The 23,411-nt window shown below is 39.7% G+C and overlaps 1 pseudogene; it reads right to left on the bottom strand.

Annotated features, from left to right (window-relative positions):
• Positions 1-924: 924 nt before the first annotated feature.
• LOC115663563 (uncharacterized) lies at positions 925-17,644 on the bottom strand (annotated as a pseudogene).
• Positions 17,645-23,411: the final 5,767 nt, after the last annotated feature.

The raw sequence follows: 23,411 nt of genomic DNA, 5'->3' as shown, positions 1-23,411 counted from the left end.
TTTTAGGATGATGAAGGGATCAGGAATGAACCGAATTGCACATCGAACAAGGGAAAGCGTAATTGGGTTATACATGTGAAAAGTGTAATTACTTAACGGAAGCGCTTTTTGACGTAACGGCAAATTTTGCTTGAGAACTTCAAAGTTAAGCGTGTTCAGGCTAGAGATCTACCAGTATGTTTGACCTCCTAGGAAAGTGCTTGCATGTACACCAAATGACAATACCGTGAAGAGCTCGGAATGGGATAGACCAACGAGGATAATATCTTAAGTGAGTTAAATCCAAAGCCTCATATGTTTGTCTTCATTGACGTGTCTAATCTAGATCGAGCTAGTTCTGCGATGGAGTATTCATAGTTCCTCCTACGTACCTCTTTCTTTTATGGATTTTACACATTGGATTGTGCTAAACAGATGATTTTTCAAGACGTTAACGGCAAATAGGATTCAAACTTAAAAAAAAAAAAAACTAAAGGTCAAACATGACAGCAACTCAGTCACTATAAAGTTTTCATCTTACGGCACTTCAGATGCTGACAGCATCTTTGACTTGAGGATTAGCTCATGAGAATTGGTGAACCCCTTCTTATTTTTAGGAAATAGTTGCAGAACTTTAGTCTATGTGCTTTTTTCTGGCATTAGCATCATCGAGCAAATATTGGATCTGACGGCAATGGATATTGACAGAAACACTTGTCTGTTGGATTAACATTTTGATTGAACTATGTTGGAGAAACATGATTGGACAAGCAATGCAGATCATGTTCTGGGTACCCATTTCCATTAATATCTTTGCCTATTTATGTTGGCGTACAGATTTGGGGACCACAAGAGGATAGACTGCGAACTCGAATTGCATGCGTAAAATTATGACACCCAGTAATATTTCTTGATTGTATTTGGGTTGGACTTCAAGGGTAGAAATAATGCAAAAAAACAATAAGTTAGATTGAAGACGGCTCATCCATTTCTTCCACCTGGATCTCTACTTCCTTTTTATTAGCCAGTAAACTTGTCAATACATAAAACAATCCAATTTTCTCCCCCAACTAAACGAAAAACTTTGTTCCCACTTGATAGAAAGGGAAACAAAAATCATTGTCCCTGGGGAATCCCTATACCCCAAAGATAAAGTGATGGCTAGTGCAAGCTACCATCAGAGCCTATTTGGCTTGCCAAACCCCCAATCTTCCTTGTAGTTGTCATGTTCACTGGTGCTTCACAACCAGAGGACTACTCACATAGTGCACCCCCATCAGACCAGATCAACCGTCCAAACACAAAATCAAAGGGCTTGCCAGCAACATTAGGTTTCAACACCACCTTGAATTCCTTCTCTTCATCAAACCTTTCGAACACCAGGCTCTGTGGTTGGACGGAGACTGACACTCCAGCTGGTGCCTTAGCGCGCGCATAATACGTGCCAGGAGTGCCCACATTCCTCACCCTTCTTGTGACCACCACGGTGCTGTTGAGAATCGGGACAGTGATAGAAGGGTAGTTCATATCCACAGCATTAAAATGTTTAGGGCATGTGTGGGTCCCATTGGTGAATAATCTCAGTTGGGATTCATTGTAACCACGAGCGCATAGGAAGTCCAAGTAGTCGTTTGCCGTCAAGTCATACACGAGACCGGGTCCATCGCACGGTTTGACCGGATGTGGCCAGCACCATAGGAAAATGGAGTTGCCTTAACAAAAGATGAATCTAGCACCGGCTCTACCTTGTTGTCTCGTGTTCTTGCTGTGAAATGGTTAAAGTCACAATCAAATACGCAACAAAGAAGTAAGAATCTGTTAGCCGTTAATACAATAGAAAAAGAACTAAAAGAGACAACACTTGAAGACAGATTACCAGTTGTCATGACTGCTGATCGTATCGTGGCAGGACTCCAACTGGGATAGAGGGTTTTGAGGAGACCAACGATGAGGGACACGAGGACAAGACATTGAGGTGCCAGACAATACACAGAAAGGCGTTTTACGCTTGTCGAAATCTAGACCTGTTGGACTAACTGCCAGTGAATAAGCAGCAATGATGTTCACTACCGGTGCAGTAATATCGGGCTGAAGCACATCAAAGACAATTAGATCTTTTGGCATGGGACTTAACAGTTAGAAAAGGTAGTCGATTAACCAAAAAGAGCATAGATGACATAAAGGCCAAATTAACGAATCCCACTAATATACCTTCAGGACTGCGGGCTTTATGAGGACCCCTGGATGAGAAGGAAGCCATAAAAGGAGCAGGTATCGTGTTCAACATTGCCTTCGCATGAGTGATGTAAGCCATAGCAAACCCAAATGAGACGGATGCGTGCACGCGTGCGCACGGATAAGTAAAAGCGTATATAAGAACTCGAGAATCCTCAAGAAAAGCGAGATGAACGCTGAAAGATGGTTGCGAACAGGTGGAAAAAAAGAAGGAACTGCTTAGAAAATTTACTTTGTGGAGTTGATGTACGTGAAGAGAACCTTCCCATCCGCGAAAGAAATGTGAGCAGCGGGAAGAACATGAGCATCAGCAACAATATCATTTCCATTCGCTTCATCATTAGCCAAAACCATCCCAACAGCACCAGCAAGGGCAGCTTGGTGGGCCCTTGTCGATTCTTGCGTTATCACCGCGAAGCAATGCCAAGATCTTCCCCTTCACCTTCTTGGGGTTGAGGGTTCCAGCCTTGCAGAGCAATCCGCAACAACTCAAGCAATACTCAGTATTCCTGTCATAGTTTATGAAAGTGAAATGTACTATACAGAAGTGGATGACTGAGAAAAATATCAGCAGATTAAACTAACCCTTCTGCGGCCGACACGTCTGCAGCCTTTGCATCTGCACCGCTGATTAGTGGATAGAATTTATTGAATGGCAACCCTTTGGCCGAAAGGCTCGACCCCTTTCATAAAATTCATAAATACAGTACGGTGTCAAGAAATAGCATAACTATTTGAACTACAAGGACCTACAAAACGAAAATTTTAGAAAGCCAATTTACGAGAACCGAAGAAAGAAGTTCCTTCAGGGCAGCAAGATCGACATAACAAGTTTAGTCATTACACTGCACGTAGACTCGGAGACCAATGTACGACTTGGAAGCTCATCTGAGTATAAGAGTAGTCTAATACCTTTAGGTGCTGCTTGTCTCCAAGAGCAACGTAGGTCGTGAATTCCCGGTCAATCGTGCTTGCAGCAACGGTGATCATCCATGGAGCAACATTAGACACAGTCCCCGGTTGGGGCCCAAAGTTGCCGGCAGAAGAAACGACCACAATCCCACTCCTAGCTGCATGGAAGGATCCAATGGCAATTCCATCCACGAAAAACTCGGCGGCACCCCCGCCTAAAGACACCGATAGAACATCGACGCCATCACTTATCGCAGCATCAAAGCCTGCCAAGATGTCAGCGACGAAGCACTCATTTTGATTGATTGGAGGCCAGCACACTTGTTATGCCACAACACGGGCCCTAGGAGATCTCCCTTAGCTGTTCCATTGCCATACCCAAAAACATTCGCTCCTGGGACAAAGCTTCCTCCCGCAGCCAACAGAGTGTGGGACCCGTGATCCTCATGATCCCGTGCCGTGTAGAATGTGTAGTTAAGGTGTCCAGCATATGCTGCATAGCCTTTGTTGAAGTACCTCCCTCCGATCAGCTTCCTTAGTACAGAGAAATGAGAGATTAGATTCAACAAGTTGTGAATGTCACACGAAACAATTCTTCAAGGTTCATTTATTTAAATTTTGATCATTTAGAGTTTAATATGGCGAAATCAATCATTGTGACAAGCACATATAGAAAACAAAGGAGTCCGATTGCTGTAAGCCGAGTTGGATGTTTGTTGAAACAAAAAAATAATCTCTTCCTTTGTCCCACTTTTTCCTCTCAATATCTTCCCGCTCCTTGAAAATAATTGCCGGTTTAATTAGCACTAATTCCTTTATATTTTTATTTTATTTCGTAAGGTTATCTTATTAATTTTATTAGTTGAAAGGTTATTTTTGTTTATTAAGTAATTTTCGAAATTATGAAAATTCGGAATTATATATTTATTTATTTTATTCCGAATTTTACATGTGTCTTTCCATGACAACTTTTGGAGATTATACTTGTTCAGCTTTTCAATCTTTTCCGAAGGGTTGCATCTATTTAGTTTGCAACTTCTTCGAAGGAATATCTTTGTTAGCTTTACAACCTTTCATGAAGAGTTGCCAATGTTCTTTAAGACCGATTTCTATATATGTCGGCTTTTGGCAAGAAAGAAAATAGAGATCAATTTCTTCAAGTCTTCTTTCGAAAACTACAGCCATCATTTTTTTGTTTCCTAGAGAGACTCCGGAGAAATACTAGAATTGCTATCTAGTATTCTCATTTTGAAACTTTGTTGTATCCTGGAGGATTTTGCCGGTGACCATTAGCAACAATTGTGGGGCAAATAAATCCTTAAGGAAAGTGATATCACGCCTCAAAGTCCGACTTGATTGCTCTTTTGATTCGAAGCAATTTTATTTTACAACAAGCGAAAGCCTTAAAAATAAGTAAAATTAGAAGCTCTAACGTTTCAAGAGAAACACAACCCTTCTATGATAAAACCTGCAAAAGGAGAGAGTGAATCTCCTGCAGGGTTGTAAAACTCTGGAAAGAGAGTAAACTTCAGCAGATTAAACAATGTTGCAGAAGATAAGGGTAGTAATGATCACATTATAACGACGACACAGAATCATGAGCTTGTTTCAACAAGCAATATTAACCATGTCAACAACATAAAAGGAAGAGCGAACAGGCAACATGTAAGAGCTCCTGATGAAGCAAGCCCCGTTCGTCTTGAAGATTCAAAAAGTCAATGTCGTAGCTAAACAACAAAGTACGAGGCAATTGTCCCTAGGTGGCAGGCCATTGCATGTTATAAATGGACATAAAATAGCTGAGCAGATCAAGTGCTCACACTTTAATTAATACAGTCAAAAAACATACGTTTGTGTACTTTTCTAACATGATATGGCTGAGAAGATAACCATTTTTTTCTGTATTACTTCCAAAGGCGCGTCCTTTCTAATGAAATTTAAACTTTTGTAGCTCTACTTGTTATAAACATCAACCATTCCCTCGAAAGTGGTGCAAGCAACAACTTCGGAAGAACACCTTCCTGCGAATACTTTGGACCGATCTCTTTGAAAGTCACTGTAATTGGCCACAACTAACAATGTTCTGGTATAACTTAGCTTTCAAATTGGTATTCAAGTAAGGATCACACCATCTTTCTCATGAACCAGTGCCTGTATAGGCAATTATTGGTGTAGTTATATGAACACTACTTTAATTAAACCAGCAGAAATACATTTTTCTCTTTTTTGCTATAAAAACTAAGAGTGGAAGTGTAAAAAAAATCCTGAAAAACACATGACGAACAATTCAACCTAAACAAAAAAAAAATCATTAACCTGTGGAAACACTTGAAATTAAACATAGCAAGGTAAAGAAGGGAATTATTTAGGAGGAATAAAACCTGTTACAAGAAAATCTATCTTTTATGCCCCGCTGACAGATTCCTCGCCACTTTCCCGGAATAGGACCCATCCTTTCATCGTTAAAGCTCTTTGATTCTGGCCAAACATCTGTAGCAAAAAAGAAAAGAGAAACCATACGCATATCCTGCAAAATGTCAAAAAGGAAATCATTTGACAAAGTCACAGTGTGATGCATGTATTATGCACAAAGGAAGCAATATCATTTTGTGAATAGTCGAGACTCATTGCCTGAGACCATTCCCTGAAGCTTTTCCATGAAAAAGTTATGAACCTATTTATAAGGACAATGAGATCAGTCGCTTTGAGTTAGTGGATAAAACCAAGAAAAGTTGCAAAGCACGAATACAATATGAATCTTTCCGTACTTTGTCAGAAAATGACATAGAAAGTTTATCCCTGGGAGAATTCTCAATCATTGTTTCTATTTTTTTTAATTCTTATAAAATAATAACTAAAACACCAATTTTCCAAACTCATGATATTGATAAAGGGACATTATTTGGCAGCTTATGATTTTTCAGATATGAGCAAAAAAGCTTTATGGTCTCACTTTTCTTTCCCCGTGTGCAGAAGATGCTGACCTAGATATAATAAGGTCAATTCAGTACAGCAATGCTTTGTTTTTTGGTCAGGCAGTACAGTAATGCTTGACGTAGCAGAATTGTTGTGGTCAACTTCATGCACTTAGGCTGGCTGCGCATGGCAACTTGCCAAATAATGTTTGATTATGTTTTTTTGTTCCAAGAATCGGTTTGGGAATAGAAATTCGTTTGTTTAATTTTTTGATTACGGGCACAAATTCTTGCAAATTTGTGCCCAGAATCGTTTTGGAGTAGAATCAAGAATAAAAAAAGTAGGTTCTTGATTCTGGGAACAAAAATGAGAATCAGTTTTTTTTCTTCTTCTTTTTCTTGGTTTTTAATATAGCTTCTAATGTCCGGCGAGGGCCACCCTCGTCGTATCTAGCGAGATTAAAATATTTTAATAAAAAAAATTATTAATAAAAAAAAATTACCGTTCATGGCCAACGACCAGGCCATGGCGAAAAAAAAAAAAATTATTTTCAATAAAAATATTTTTATTAAAATATTATTAATAAAAAATTATTTATAAAAAAATATTTTACGGCCATGGCCATGCCGACCAGTGCCATGGCAAAAAAAATCAATAAAAATATTTTTTATTAAAATATTATTAATAAAAAAATTATTTTACCGGCCATGGCAAAGAACCGGCCATGGCGAAAAAAATAAAAAAATATTTTCAATAAAAAATTATTAATAAAAAAATTATTTTTAATAAAAGTATTATTAATTAAAAATATTTTACCGGCCATGGCCAAGAAGGAGGAGAAGAAAAAAAGAAAAGAAAGAAATATTAAAATATTTAAAATGTTATTAAAATATTATTAATAAAAAGAAATTTTATGCCGTTACCAAACGCATTTATGTTCTTTTACTATTTCGGAATAGAAATTTTGGGCCATTACCAAACGCCTTCAAATGTTCAACCGCTTACAGGGCCGAATAAAAAGAATCATTTCTTACCGTAATCTATTTCCACATCGATGTTGCCACAGCGCACCTTATTAATTGATCGGAAAACTAAAATTTTCTTCAAAACGTACGGCCATCATTTCAGGTAAAAAAAACTCATGCAACTAAAGCGAATTCAGGGGTCAACGAAGATATAATGATAAATGTAATTAAACCAATTTGAGCCGAAAGAAAAGAAAAGAAAAACAATTCCATAGTTGAATTAGAAAAAGAACTCCACAATCCCAATGATAATGAAAGAAACCTGTGTCGAGGTTGCCGATAATTATATCTTCCCCAAACCTAGCCTTCCACAAGACGGAACTCTTATTAATCACTCCATTTCTCTCTAGCCCCAAGAAATGCCATGGCCTTGCCGTGTGCAATTTCCTCCCTTTGCTTAGAAACACAGATAAGACATTTGGGTGCTCTGCATCAAAAGATGAGCGATGAATTTTGCAGATGGAAAAGAGGAAAACAGAGCAGCATGCTCCTGGCTTCGCAGACCAATTCATTAAACACGTAAATCAATATCACATAAAAATATAGCCAAACTCTCACCGGCAATTTCTGCTGCTTCATCCTCTTCGAGAATCACAGCGAAACCATTGATGTGATGAGTGTATGAATAGAAAATTGCCTCCTGTGCCTTCTCATTGCTGCCCAAATAAGTTGAAGGACAAAACAAAAATAATCACATTTTACTTTGAATGAAGAAAAACTAGGAGTTTCATGCTTGTGAGTATAAATTCGAACTATACCTTCCCAAGTACGAACCGAGTAAATCATAATGAGAAATGGTGACATTTTCAATATCTGCTGTGATCGGTCCTAGAACGTGTGCATGAGATCCTAAGTACACAATGTAAGGCTAAAGCAGAAAGAAAGGAGAAAAAAATGAGGCCATTGAAAAGCAAACGCCCAGAAATGATCAAATTGAGAAGCAGAGTGATAGACAACATATACAGAAATCAAAGAAAGCGCCAAAAAAAAGAATTTGGAGACTGAAGTATTGAAACTTATAAAGATTTTCAAAGAGTATAATAAAATCCTAAAACTTGTCAAGTTGATGTAATCAAGTTTGCTAACTTCGATTTAAGTTGGCTAATCTAAATGTTGACGGACTTATTTATTATTATTTTCTCTCTTACATTGTGCTGACTTGGCTAAAATATAAAGCATATGGTGAAACTAGTTGTTTGGCTCCAATTATGATTTTTAAACTCAAAATTTATTTAAATGAGATTAAAAAAAATTAAAAAAATTGAAAAGAGGGGAAAACCAATCCTTGACCCTCCTTCCCCAGTCCCCACCACCGCTGGAAAGTTCCGGTGATTGCCCAACCCTCGCCTAGATCTTGGCGATGGTAGGCCAAATTTGGTGAGTGATTCCCTCGGCTTACTAGAATTTGGCGAGGGCCGCTGACCAGCAGCAAGCTCACCTAGTTTTCCCTTCTATTTAAATTAGCTTTTTTCAATTTAATCTAAAGTAAATATAGGTTAGAATGAGTGACATTTCAAAAAAAAGTCACATCAGTATTATTCAATAGCCAAGTTAGACGGAATTAAAGTAAATACTTTATTGCACCAATTTAATAAATATTTAGACTTAATAGACCTTTTGAAAAATTGAGTACTTGATTCTTATCCTAAGATTTTGGGAAAAAACCCAGATAAAAGATGAGAAAAATAAACCATTCTGCGTAAAGAACTGGTGATCAAAACCGAAGAGTTTCACGATTGAAAACAACAAAAGTTCAATAGATCTTATTTTTCCATAAAACAAGGCAAAAAGTGAGCAATACCTTTTTCAAGGCAAAGGTGGGTGAATGCACCAGAGACAAAAGCAAGACCGAGAGGAGAAAACGGGAACGAGAGGAGAGCCCCATTGCTGTCCGTTCCTTCTGCAACTTAAGACAAAACTCGAATATAATATAAATTCCTCTGTTTTCAGACGAGAACTGCAAATGAAGCGTCTGGCTCTGCTCTGCCCTTCTTTTAAATCTCTGCTTTCGCCCTTTTATGGAAGAAAATCTTGACGTAAAAATAGGGAAGCTTCCTTCATTACCTATCAGCACAACCATTATGGAATGTGTGGATTACGCAAAAGGGTTTCGGGTTTCCCTCTGTTGATTTTCAGCAAGATCATCATGCAGTTATGAACCATGAATGTGATTATGGATGGAAATTAATAATATTTGATACTCATAACCAAAATTAGTGGCTTCAAAAGGGGAAAGGGGGAATGTGAAAGACCAATCCTAGTTTTGTAAAGTTGACGTGATCTCAAATATGGATTTGGAGTGGGATCATTTTTTCAAAAGAGGTCCCTAGTGAATCTCTCAAATAAGAGCATGGAGTGGTGTCTGTCTCAAATAAGGATTCAAAAGTACATCTCACATGCCACTTTTCAAATAAGGGTTCAAGAGTGGTGTTTGGCATAGGTTTTGTGATGTCATTGAATTAACTCACTTGACATATTGTTCCTTTTGGTCCGTCTCATACCGAATCTCGTGATTTTGTCTTTTGGTGTACAAGTAGGCACTTTTCAAGAAGGTCGCCCACACTAATAGTGTATTAGCCTGAGCACGCTTAACTTCATAGTTCCAAAGCAAAACTTGTCATTGCGTCGAAAGGCGTCTTCATGAGTTAATTCCAATTTACACAAACGCACGCACACGCACGCACGCACACACACCGCGTGATTCATCCCCGAACCACACGTCTATTGAAGACGATCCTGCTCTGATACCATGTTGTGACGTCCTTGAATTAATTCAATTGAAGTATTGTCCGCTTTGGCCCATTCCGTACCGAGCCTTTTGATTTTGTCATTTGGCATACAAGCATACATTTTCTCAAGAGATCACCCATCCCGGCAGAGCTCTAACAGTGAGGTTTAGTATGGGACAGGCTAAAGCGAACAATAGCCCAAAATATCTCAAGTGAGTTAATCCAAGACGTATCAGTGCGGGACCCTCTTCAGTAAGCGTGTGATTTTGGGAAGAACAACACACAAGCTAATAAGATGATGAAGGGGGTAGGAATGAAAAGAATTACATACCGAACAGGTGGAAAACGTGTATGGGATATATATATATATATATATATATATATATATATATATGTAAAAATTAAAATTAATTCACGGAGCTGCCTTTTGATGTAATGACAAAATTTGCTTTTCAACTCCAAAGTTAAGTGTGTTCATGTTAGAGTGCTACTAGGATGGATGACCCCTTGGAAAAGTGCCCATTGTACGCTAGTGAAGCTCAGAATGGGACGCACTAAAACAAACAATACCTCGAGTGAGTTAATCCACGAATGTCATGATATGGTATGAGGGAGGGACCACTCTCAACAAGTTTGTAGTTCGAGGACGAACCGAGCAGAAGCTAGTGAGCCTGTAATGACCCAGTCTAACAATAGTAGGGAGTGGTCAGCGGGGCCAAAGGGCTTGAACTAGAAGCGGCTCTAGATAGGCTTTTAGAATGGCGAAGGGGACAGAAATGAATCGAATTGCACACCGAGCAAGGGAAAACCGTACTTGGATTATATATGTGAAAAGTGTAATTAATTAACGGAGGTGCCTTTTGACGTAACGGCAAGCTTTCCTTGGGAAACTCAAAGTTAAGCGTGTTCAGGCTAGAGATCTACCGGTATGGTTGACCTTCTAGGAAAGTGCTTGCATGTATGCCAAAAGATAAAACCGTGAGAAGCTCGGAATGGGACGGGTCAAAGAAGGCAATATCTTGAATGAGTTAAATCTAAAGCGTCATATGTTTGCCCTCATTGATGTGTCTAATCTAGATCGAGCTGGTTCTGCAACAGAGTATTTATAGTTCCTCCCGTGTCATATATTTGCCTTCATTGATGTGTCTAATCTAGATCGAGCTGGTTCTGCAACAGAGTATTTATAGTTCCTCCCGTATACCTCTTTCTTTATGGATTTACACTCTGAATTGCGCTAAACAGATGATTTTTCAGGACGTTAATGTCAAATAGGATTCAGACTTAAAAATGAAAAGGTCAAACAGGACAACGATTCAGTCACTTTAAAGTTTTCATCTTATAACACTTCAGATGCTGACAGCATCTTTGTGAGGATTAGGTCATGACAATTGGTGAACCCCTTCTGCTCATCTACCCTACTGGAGAGCCTCTTACTTTTAGGAAATAGTTGCAAAAATTTAGTCTTTGTGCTTTTTTTCTGGCATTAGCATCATCGAGCAAATATTGGATCCGATGACAATGGATATTGACAGACACACTTGTCTGTTGGATTAACATTTTGATTGAACCATGTTGGAGAAATATGATTGGACAAGCAATGCAGATCATGTTCTGGGTACCCATTTCCATTAATATCTTTGCCTATTTATGTTGGCGTAGGGATTTCGGGACCACAAGAGGATAGACTGCGAACTCGAATTGCATGCGTAAAATTATGACCCAGTAATATTTCTTGATTGTTTTTGGGTTGGACTTCAAGGGTAGAAATAATGCAAAAAAAACAATAAGTTAGATTGAAGACGGCTCATCCATTTCTTCCATCTGGATCTCTACTTCCTTTTTATTAGCCAGTAAACTTGTCAATACATAGAACAATCCAATTTTCTCCCCCAACTAAACGAAAAACTTTGTTCCCACTTGATAGAAAGGGAAACAAAAATCATTGTCCCTGAGGAATCCCTATGCCCCAAAGATAAAAGTTGAAGGCTAGTGCAAGCTACCATCAGCGCCTATTTAGCTTGCCCAAACCCCAATCTTCCTTGTAGTTGTCATGTTCACTGGTGCTTCACAACCAGAGGACTCCTCACATAGTGCACCCCATCAGACCAGATCAACCGTCCAAACACATAATCAAAAGGCTTGCCAGCAACATTAGGTTTCAACACCACCTTGAATTCCTTCTCTTCATCAAACCTTTCGAACACCAGGCTCTGTGGTTGGACGGAGACCGACACTCCGGCTGGTGCCTTAACGTGCGCAAAGTACTTGCCAGGAGTGCCCACATTCCTCACCCTTCTTGTGACCACTACGGTGCCATTGAGATCCGGGACAGTGATTGAAGGGTAGTTCATATCCGCCGTATTAAAATGTTTAGGGCATACGTGGGTCTCATTGGTGAATGATCTCAGTTGGGATTCATTGTAACCTCGGGCACATAGGAAGTCCAAGTAGTCATTTGCCGTCAAGTCATACACGAGACCGGGGTCCATTGCACGGTTTGGCCGGATGTGTCCAGCACCATAGGAAAATGGAGTAGCCTTGACAAAAGATGAATCGAGCATCGCCTCTACCTTGTTGTCTCGTGTTCTTGCTGTGTAATGGTTAAAGTTACAATCAAAGACGCAACAATGAAGTAAGAATCTGCTTGCTGTTAACACACTAGAAAATTACTAAAAGAGAGAACACTTGAAGATAGATTACTGGTTGTCATGATTGCCGATCGTATCGCGGCAGGACTCCAACTGGGATATAGGGTTTTGAGGAGACCAACGATGCCAGACACATGAGGACAGGACATTGATGTGCCGGACTCTGTATTGAAAGGCGTTTTACGCTTGTCGAAATCCAGACCTGTTGGACCAACTGCCAGTGTATAAGCAGCAATGATGTTCACTCCCGGTGCAGTAATATCGGGCTGAAGTAAATCAAGGACAATTAGATCTGTTGGCATGGAAGCATGGATGCTATAAAAGCCTTACTAATGAATCTCACTACTATACCTTCAGGATTGCTGGCTCTACGATGTTCGGTCCCCTGGATGAGAAGGAAGCCATAAAAGGAGCAGGTGTCGTGTTCAACATTGTCTTCACATGAGTGATGTAAGCCATAGGAAACCTAAATGAGACAGATATGTGCACGAGTGCGCACGGAGAAATAAAAGCATATATAAGAACTTGAGAATACTCAAGAAAAATGGGATGAACCCGGAAAGATGGTTGCAAGCAGGCAGAAAAGGAGAAGGAACTGCTTAGAAAATTTACTTTGTGGAGTTGATGTACGTGAAGAGAACCTTCCCATCCGTGAAAGAAATGTGAGCAGCGGGAAGAACATGAGCATCAGCAATAATATCATTTCCATTCGCTTCATCATTAGCCAAAACCATCCCAACAGCACCTGCAAGTGCAGCTTGGTGGCCCTTGTCGACTCTTGCGTTATCACCGCGAAGGCATGCCAAGATCTTCCCCTTCACCTTCTTGGGGTCAAGGGTTCCAGCCTTACAGAGCAAACTGCGACAATTCAAGTAATACTCAGAATTCCTGTCTTAGTTTATGAAAGTGAAATGTACTATACAGAAGTGGATGACTGAGAAGGAGAGGACATTTTGAAAAATATCAGCAGAATAAGCTCACCCTTCTGCGGCCGACACAACTGCAGCCTTCGCATCTGCACCGCTGATTAGTGGATAGAATTTATTGGATGGCAACCCTTTGGCCGAAAGGCTCGATCCCTTTCATAAATTTCATAAGTACGGGACAGTATCAAGAAAAAGCATAACTATTTGAGCTACAAGGACCTACAAACCGAAAATTTTAGAAAGCAAATCCACGAGAACTGAAGAAAGTTCTTTCAGGGCAGCAAGATTGACGTAGCAAGTTTAGTCATTACACTGCACATAGATTCAGAGACCAATGTAGGACGAACTGTAAGCTCATCTGTCTAAGAGTAGTCTAATACCTTTAGGTGCTGCCTGTCTCCAAGAGCAACGTAGGTCGTGAATTCCCGGTCAATTGTGCTTGCAGCAACGGTGATCATCCATGGAGCAACATTAGACACGGTCCCCGGTTGGGGCCCAGAGTTGCCAGCAGAAGAAACAACCACAACCCCGTTCTTAGCTGCATGGAAGGATCCAATGGCAATTCCATCCATGAAAAACTCGGCTGGATCCCCGCCTAGAGACACAGATAGAACATCGACGCCATCACTTATCGCAGCATCAAAGCCTGCCAAGATGTCCGCGTCAAAGCACTCATTTTGATCGATTGGAGGCCAGCACACTTTGTATGCCACAACACGGGCCCTAGGAGATCCTCCCTTAGCTGTTCCATTGCCATACCCAAAAACACTCGCTCCTGGGACAAAGCTTCCTCCCGCCGTCGACAGAGTGTGGGACCCATGACCCTCATGATCCCGTGCCGTGTAAAATGTGTAGTTAATGTGTCCGGCATATGCAGCATAGCCTTTGTTGAAGTACCTCGCTCCGATGAGTTTCCTTAGTACAGAGACATGAGACATTGGATTCACCAAGTTGTGAATGTCACGTGAAACAATTGTTCAAGATTCATTAATTTAAATTTTGATCTTTTGAAGTCAAATATGGCAAAATCAATCATCGTGACAGGCGCATATAGAAAACAAAGAATTCCGAGGGCTGTAAGAGAAAGCCTTAAAAATAAGTAAAATTAGAAACTCTAACGGTTCAAGAGAAACATGACCTTTCTATGACAAAACCCGCAAAAGGAGAGAGTTAATCTCTTGCAGGGTTGTAAAACTCTTGAAAGAGAGTAAACTTCAGCAGATTAAACAATGTTGCAGAAGATAAGGGTAGTAATGATCACATTATAACGACAACACAGAATGATGAGCTTGTTTCAACAAGTAATATTAGCCATGTCAACAACATAAATGAAAGAGCGAACAGGAAACATGTATGAGCTTCTGATGAAGCAAGCCTCGTTCTTCTTGAAGATGCAAAAAGTCGATGTCATAGCTTACTAAACAATAAGCAACTAGGCAAAAGTCCCAGGTGGGCAGGCCATTGCATGTTATAAATGTACATAAAATAGCTGAGCATCAAGGGCTCACACTTTAATTCATACAGGGAAAAAAACATAGGTTTGTGTACTTTTGCAACGTGATATGGCTGAGAAGATAATAAAAATTCTGTAATAATTCCAAAGGCGCGTCCTTTCTAATAAATTCAAACTTTTCCAGCTGTGCTTTTAAAAAAAGTCAACTATTCCCTTGAAAGTGATGCAAGCGACGACTTCGGATGAACAGCTTCCTGTGTAGACTTTGGACCATTCTCTTTGAAAGTTTCTGTTATATAGCCACTGTTATTGGCCACAACTAACAATGTTCTGATATAATTTAGCTTTCAAATTGGTATCCAAGTTAGGATCACACCATCTTTCTCATTAACCAGTGCCTGTACAGGCAATTATTGTAGTTATATGAACACTACTTGTCAGTAATACAGTTTTCTCCTTTTTGCTGTGAAAACTAAGAGTGGAAGCGTAAAAAAATTCATTAACCCGTGGAAACACTTGGAATTAAACTCAGTGACGCAAAGAAAAAAAAGAAATTATTTAGGAGGAATAGAACCTGTTGCAAGAAAATCCATCTTTTATGCCCCGCTGACAGATTCCTCGCCACTTTCCCGGAATAGGACCCATCCCTTCATCATTAAAGCTCTTCGATTCTGGCCAAACACCTGTAGAAGAAAAGAAAGGAGAAACCATAAGCATCTCCTGGAAAATGTCAAAAAGGAAATCATTTGACAAAGTCACAGTGCGATGCATGTATTATGCTCAAAGGAAGTAAAATCATTTTGTGAATAGTCAAGATTCATTTCCTGAGACCCTACCACCATTCCCTGAAGCTTTTCCATGAAAAAGTTATGAACCCTTTTTTAAGAACAATGAGATCAGTCGTTTTAAGTTAGTGGATACAACCAAGAAAAGTTGCAAAGCACGAATACAATATGAATCTTTCTATACTTTGTCAGAAAATGACATAGAAAGTTTATCCTGGGAGAATTCTTGATCATTGTTTCTCTCATAACTAAAACACCAATTGCCCAAACTCATGAAACTCTTAGGAAGATGTTGATAAAGGGACATTTTTCTTGAATTGGCAGCTTATGATTTTTCCGATATGAGCAAAAAAGCTTTATGGTCTCACTTTTGTTTATCCGTGTGCAGAAGATGCTGATCTAGAAATAATAAGGTCAAGTCAGTACATGCTCGTTTTTTTTTATCAGGCCGTTCGGTAATGCTTGACTTAGCAGGATTGTTGTGGTCAACTTTATGAACTCGTAATGATCAGAAAACTGAAATTTTCTTGAAAAAGTGTAGCCATCAAATCAGATTCCAGACACTCATGCAACTAAAGCAAATTCAGGGGTCAACGGAGATATGATGATAAATGTAATTAAACCAATTTGAGCAAAAAGAAAAGAAAATAAAAATAATTCCATAGTTAAATTAAAAAAAGAAGTCCGCAATCCCAAAGATAATGAAAGATACCTGTGTCGAGGTTGCCAATAATTGTGTCTTCCCCAAACCTAGCCTTCCTCAAGATGGAACTCTTATGAATCACTCCATTTCTCTCTAGCCCCAAGAAATGCCATGACCTTGTTGTGTGCAATTTCCTTCCTTTGCTTAGAAACACAGATAAGACATTTGGGTGCTCTGCATCAAAAGATAAGCGATGAATTTTGGAGATGGAACAGAGGAAAACAGAACAGCATTCTCTTGGCTTCACAGACCAATCCATCGAACGCATAAATCAAAATCACATAACAATATTGCCAAACTCTCACTTGCAACTTCTGCCGCTTCTTCCTCTTCGAGAATCGCAGCGAAACCATTGATGTGATGAGTGTATGAATAAAAGATTGCCTCCTGAGCCTTCTCATTGCTGTCCAAATAAGTTAAAGTACAGAACAAAGAAATTAAATTTTACTACGAATTAAAAAACAACGAGCTCCATGCTTGTGAAATATAAATTCGAACTATACCTTCCCAAGTACGATCCGAGTACATCATAATGAGAATTGGTGAGACTCTCGATGTCTGCTGCGGTCGGTTCTGTACCGTGTGCATGAGATCCTAAGTACACGATGTAAGGCTAATGCACAAAGAAAGTAGAAAAAAATGAGGCGATTGGAAAGCAAACGCCCAGATATCATCAAACTGAGAAGCAGAGTGAGAGACAACATGGTTAGAAATTAAAGAAAGTCCCATAAAAAAGATTTTGGGAGAAAACCCAGATAGAAGATGAGAAAAATAAACCATTCTGCCAAAAGAATTGGTTATCAAAACTGATGACTTTCATGATTGAAAACAGCAAAAGTTCAATAAATCTTATTTTTGCATGCAACAAGGCAAAAAGCGAGCATTACCTTTTTCAAGGCAAAGGTGGGTGAATGCACAAGACACAAAAGCAGGACCAAGAGGAGAAAATGGGAATGAAAGGAGAGCCCCATTGCTCTCTGCTTCTTCTGTAACTTAAAACAAACTCAAATATAATACAAATTCCCCTGTTTTCAGACGAGAAGTGCAAACGAAGCGTTTCGCCCTGTGCTCCCCTGTTTTTAAATCTCTGCTTTCACTTTTTTTATGGAAGAAAATCTTGACGCAAAAAAAGCGAAGCTTCCTTCGTTACCTATCAACACCACAATTATGGAATGCGGGGGTTATGCAAAAGGAATTCGAATTTCACCTCTGTTGATTTTCAGCAAGATCATTATGCAGTTACGAACCGTGAGTGTGATTATGGTTGGAAATTAATATTATTTAATACTCTTCTCCAAAATTAGTGGCTTCAAAAGGGAAAGGAGGGAATGTGAAAGATCAATCCTGATTTTGTAAAGTCGTCGGTGATCTTATGCATTCAAGTTGAGGACAGCGAGCACGGAGTGAGGAATATTTTCTATTTGGATTTTTTTTCTTTGGTTCTCCATTGTTGGTAAAGTTCTTTTTGCTTCTGCTTTTTTGTTATCTTTTGGCAAATGCTATATCTCTATATCTATTCTCTATGTTATAAGACAAATAGAAAGCATCTTTCAACCTTAACTTTCTTTGGCAAGAAATTTAACGAGTAGAGTCAAAAGTTCGACGAATAATAACTTAAATTGATCAATGTATCGCTGATCCTACCACATATAACCTCATCTTCCCCAAAATATTATCGATTATGATCCTTCCTTTCTTTATTTGTTTCTCTGCTTTTGGTACATATATTAGGTTTGTGGCCCCTTTCTATTGTGCTCCTAGTGTTTACTAAGACTCATGGACTAAATGATGGTAGCTAAGCTGGATTGGGATTGAGTGCACTAGGCACATGACCACTAACTAATTAGGTGCAAACGGTATTCGTAAGTCGCTTGAGAGTACTTGTATCATAAACAGGTCTCTGTAAAACTTCTAAATCCATATATCTGTGTAGATTTGATTGCAAAAATAATAATATAGGTAGAAAATTTGATTAGCAAGAGTCGATTAATGTATCATGGGAATGAGAGGGGGGGGGGGGCGGCGCGGGGTCGGGTGGGGGCGGGGAACGAGCTGGAGGCGTATTTTCGGGTGGAAAGTCGATGTTCTCGTACAAGATTGTCATTATTTTCGCCAAAGAGTGTATTGGCGATGCGAATAACCTTACCGGAACCCTCGACCTTCACTCCGCTCCGACCCAGACGTGTTTGCCTTCTGTCCGGTGCTATAGATGGTCGAACTGGATAACAACACTTGCGTCGTTAATGCTAATCTCTTCCCAGACTTTCAGATTTAGTCAATTTTAGGTGTCATGTCAGCTCAACAAGTTTAGCTTTGTAGATCATTAATCAATTAATAAGCCAGCTTTACAAAGTTTGTCTACGTCGAATACTATGAATCCTGTGCGGTGATTGGTCTGTGAATAATAAACATGATGGGAGGGATTAAAACATGCGATGATGTCTAAGACACCGCCCGTCGCTATCCGTTGGGCTTTTCTATATGCTCAAACCATAATGCTCGTAACAATTCTGATCACCAGATGTCGAAACCTCAGTCCGCATGGCCTGTTAAATCTTGGACAATGTCTCAGGATTCTGGAGTATCCTCTGCATTTATGTTATGAAGGTTATCAAAGTCCAGCATAATAAAAATCATACCCAATGTCCAGCATAATCAAATCTGCTAAGTCTCTTAAGATGACACGGACCGACACTTCTGTTTCTTCCCTTCTACTGAGTGTTTTTCTTTCGACATAAGCAAGGTGGTGCGTGAAGGAGACGGAAAGTCCCAAGTATAACTACGCATACCTCCTTCAACTCAGCCGATCGCTGCACATTTGATCATGTGCTTCTCACGTTCCTTCCTCTTACGCTAGTAAGCAGAACAGCTACAATCGTTAGTGATTCATCGCCTAATGCATATGGCTGCCACATGACATGCTTCATCGAGGGTCAAAGCGTTATTTATGCCCCCATTAAGCCAAACAAACAAAAGGAATTGCCGTGTTAATTCGTCATTTTCATTTTCCTCTAAAATGGTATTACTTTTCAAGAGATGATGGGGAAGCTAATCATATTTCTCTCCCTCTCTTCCTCTACCCCCTTCGACCGACCCTCCTCCTTCACCCTCTCACTTTCTTCTTCTCATTTTCTCTCTAACACAAGTTCATTCTCTCCCTCTCGCCACTCACGTCCTCACTCGCTGCCACGCCCTCACCGCCAAACCACCTCCGTTTCCAGCTTGTTTCTGTCGTTTAAGGCGTGGCCAGCACCTTAGAGGCAGAGTTGCCGGTCCCAGATAGCCCAAGGCAAGGAGATGATGCTTGTTCCTAAGCCTATCCATCTCTCTATGCCCTTGGTTTTGCTTGTTTGCTGTTGTGGATGGATGTTTGTTCTTGCATGTGGGTTTCATGATGTTAGAAGGGCATGCATGTGGCTGTTCAGACCTGGATTGGTTGTGTTTGAGGCTCTAATGGTCTTGCATGTGGATGTTTCGGTCTCTAATGGCCTTGCATGTTGGTGTACTAGCTCCTAATGGCTTTGCATGTGAGATTTGGGTCAAGAACTTGTGTTGCATGTGACATAGATGGGTAAATTTTGTTGAATAGAGGTGGAAATGGGTGTTGCATGTCTATTCAAGTTGCTGGGTATGAGTTTTGTTGAATCAAATTTGGTGGTTTTCCATTCGGACTCATTTCTCGCACCTTGTTCTGGAAAACCAAGATTCGGGTTCTCTATACCTCTTCGGTTTGTTATTTTTGTGGAGACTTTTGTGGACCGAATTTTAAGAAACTTCCCTTCAAAGTTGTTCCAAACATCTTGAAGTTTAACATACTTTAAAAGTTCAGAATTTTTGGACTTGATTTGAGTAGTACGAAAGCCTACTTTCAAACAGTGCCAATCTGCCCAGAATTTGTTGTTTCTATGACCTCTACATCTTCTTGATTTTCCACAAATTTTTCTAGGACGATTTTGAACAAACTTTCTTCACAAAAGTTCTTTAGGACTTCTTCCTCTACAACATATAAGAGTTTGAGAATTTTTTGAGATGATTTGGATATGGTAAAGAGCTGATTTTGAGAAACAAAGGTTCTGTTCCAGCGAACAGCTTTTGGTCTGTCTTTGAGCTAAGAAATGAGGTACTTACAAAAAGATTTGGACTTCGAGTTCATCATGAAAAATGTTTAACCAAGTGTCTTTTATAACTTTATCTAAAATTTAGAATTTTCGGAGTTGATTTACTTTTTATTTTTAAAGGATTCCTGTTACTGTGCAAAGCTGCTCAGATTTACCCAATTTCAAATATGCACCATTTTTCACGTGAAAACGTTAGAATCTCAATTTGATGTCTTCTAGAGATGTAATGTACACATGCTGATATTTCTAATGAGATATGATAGACCTTTATTTGATGTCAAATGATGGGATAAATGAGGTTATTTATGTGATGGCAGAATCTGGCATGTGGCGTGAAAGTTACTACGAGTAAAAGAATGTGATATTATGGTAGTGGCGTGTTGTTATGTACACATGAGTTGTCATATTTGCATGTTGTGTCATGTACTGGTTATGTGTGAGATATTTGGGCAATGTTTACGTGATGCCTACGGTTGATGGACTATGGATGGCCCGACAGACGGTTATTGTTGTCGGGAGGAGAATGCCTTGGTTTTAAGAATCAAGATGCCCCGGAGTGTGGGATGATGAACCATGAATGCCCCGACGGAGGCTTGTCGTTGTCGGGAGGAGAATGCCTTGGTTTTGAGAATCAAGATGCCCCGAAGTGTGGGATGCCTATGGTCAGCGTGCCATGGAAATTCGGCTTGCGTGCCAAAAGTGACTCGCACGGGCCGACTTGCCACCGGTTGTACCGATGCCAAATTCAGGGCTATCACGTCCCACGCGTGCCCCACAGCTATACGGTGTTCTTTTAATCATCTTTGGTGATATAATTGAAGCGGAAGCTAAAACTTAAGTTTAGAATTATAGAATGGATAAGACCCAAGTACTATAATTAACTTGACTGAATGGGGATTTCATATTACCATTTCTTCCTCATTACACATACATGGGCATTACCATCAAAAGACAGCATGAGGGGACCCACAAAGTTACACTCCCCGCTGTCACTAAGTGGCTCTATACATACGCCACCACTGACATCATGCCCATCGTCGCAATCCAAACCAAAAAGTGGCAATTACGACATCTTGAAATGGCATCTCCATCCACACTCCACCACCACCATCCAGCTAAGTCTCGGTAATCTCCTCCAGGTCGCTCTCCTCACTTGGGTCACTCTCCTCGCTGCTTCCACCATTTCCTCCGTTGTCCATGAACCAAAGAGGTCCTAACAGCTCGCCTCCAAACTTGACATACCACGCAACAAAACGATATGGCACCAATGGTGCCCGACCAACATCCACCCATACAATAGAAATGTGTTGAGTAAACAGCAATGTAGAAGTCGGAAAAGTTACATCTTCCCATGAGCTATCAAAGTATACAGGCGATCCATATCGGGAATTTCAGTGACACCTAAAAATCTTTTTTTCATACAGGGAAACACGAGTCATCCACTAATCAATTGATATGTTCATTTTTAGGAAATGATGGTATACAAATTTGGGTATTGCTATCTTGCCTTTTAAAGGTACAAAAGATTCATGGAATTTCGAAAATTGGAAATAAAACAAACTTTTCTTTTGCCCTAGAATAGAATGGTTATCTAGATATTGTCAACTCTTTTGCCCTAGAGCTGTTTATCTGCAACCCCTGCTTGCATATAGCCATTTGGGCCTATATCCTACCAATCACTTGAAAGGAACTGTGCTTGTTTAGCAAGTTGGTCACTCAATGGGCCTGGCTCAACCAGTTTAGGCGCACTTGATAACCAGCATTTTGTAGCCTAAACATAATCATGAGCATTATTATCCTATGACAACCCGCACTACAAAAAAACTGGATTTTTGCCACGAAAATTTGTGACGAAAAAATTTTCGTTGCAAATTTGCGACAAATTTTCCAACGAAAAGTAAAATTCGTTGGAAATTTCCAACAAAAAATTTTTCGTCGTAAAATTCGTTGGAAATTTCCAACGAACTATATTTCGTCGCAAAATTCGTTGGAAATTTCCAACGAAAAAATTTTCATTGGAAAATTAGTTGGAAATTTCCAACGAAACAAAATTCGTTGGAAAATTCGTTGTAAATTTCCAACGAATTTTTTTCCGTTGGAAATTTCCAACGAATTTTCCAACGAATTACAAAAAACCCGGTACTGTTCGGCATTTTTTATATTCGTTGGAAAATTTGTTGGAAAATTCCAACGAATTTTCCAACGAATTTCAATTTTCCGGGCAATTATTTCAGTTTGTGCAATTTTCGTTGGAAAATTCGTTGGAAATTTCCAACGAATTTTCCAACGAATTTCAATTTTCGGGCAATTATTTCATTGTATACAATTTTCGTTGGAAAATTCGTTGGAAATTTCCAACGAATTTTCCAACGAATTACAAAAAAACCGATACCGTTCGGCATTTTTAAAATTCGTTGGAAAATTCGTTGGAAATTTCCAACGAATTTTCCAACGAATTTCAATTTTTGGGCAATTATTTCATTGTATACAATTTTCGTTGGAAAATTCGTTGGAAATTTCCAACGAAAAAAAATTTGTTGGAAATTTCCAACGAATTTTCCAACGAATTACAAAAAAAACGGTACCGTTCGGCATTTTTAAAATTCGTTGGAAAATTCGTTGGAAATTTCCAACGAATTTTCCAACGAATTTCAATTTTCCGAGCAATTATTTCAGTTTATACAATTTTCGTTGGAAAATTCGTTGGAAATTTCCAACGAATTTTCCAACGAATTTTAATTTTCCGGGCAATTATTTTAGTGTCTCTCTCTCGCTCGCTCCCTCTGCTCCGCCATGGCCGTCTCCTTCATCTCCTTCCCCCCCAAGCCTCCCTTCTCCGAGTCCCTCTCTCTCTCTCGGTCTCTCCTTCGCCTTCCACCTTCTCCTCGCTGCCTCCCCCGCCGCCCCCCCTCCTCCTCCGACTCGGCTCCGGTGCCATGGACACCAAGATCGGCATCCAGGTCATCCGCGACGTCGGCTCCG

The sequence above is a fragment of the Syzygium oleosum genome, unplaced genomic scaffold (genome assembly GCF_021117445.2).
Source record: "Syzygium oleosum isolate NSW1041296 unplaced genomic scaffold, Sole_v2.1 Sole_v2.02, whole genome shotgun sequence".
Lineage (NCBI taxonomy): Eukaryota > Viridiplantae > Streptophyta > Magnoliopsida > Myrtales > Myrtaceae > Syzygium > Syzygium oleosum.
This window is presented reverse-complemented; position numbering and strand designations above follow the sequence as displayed.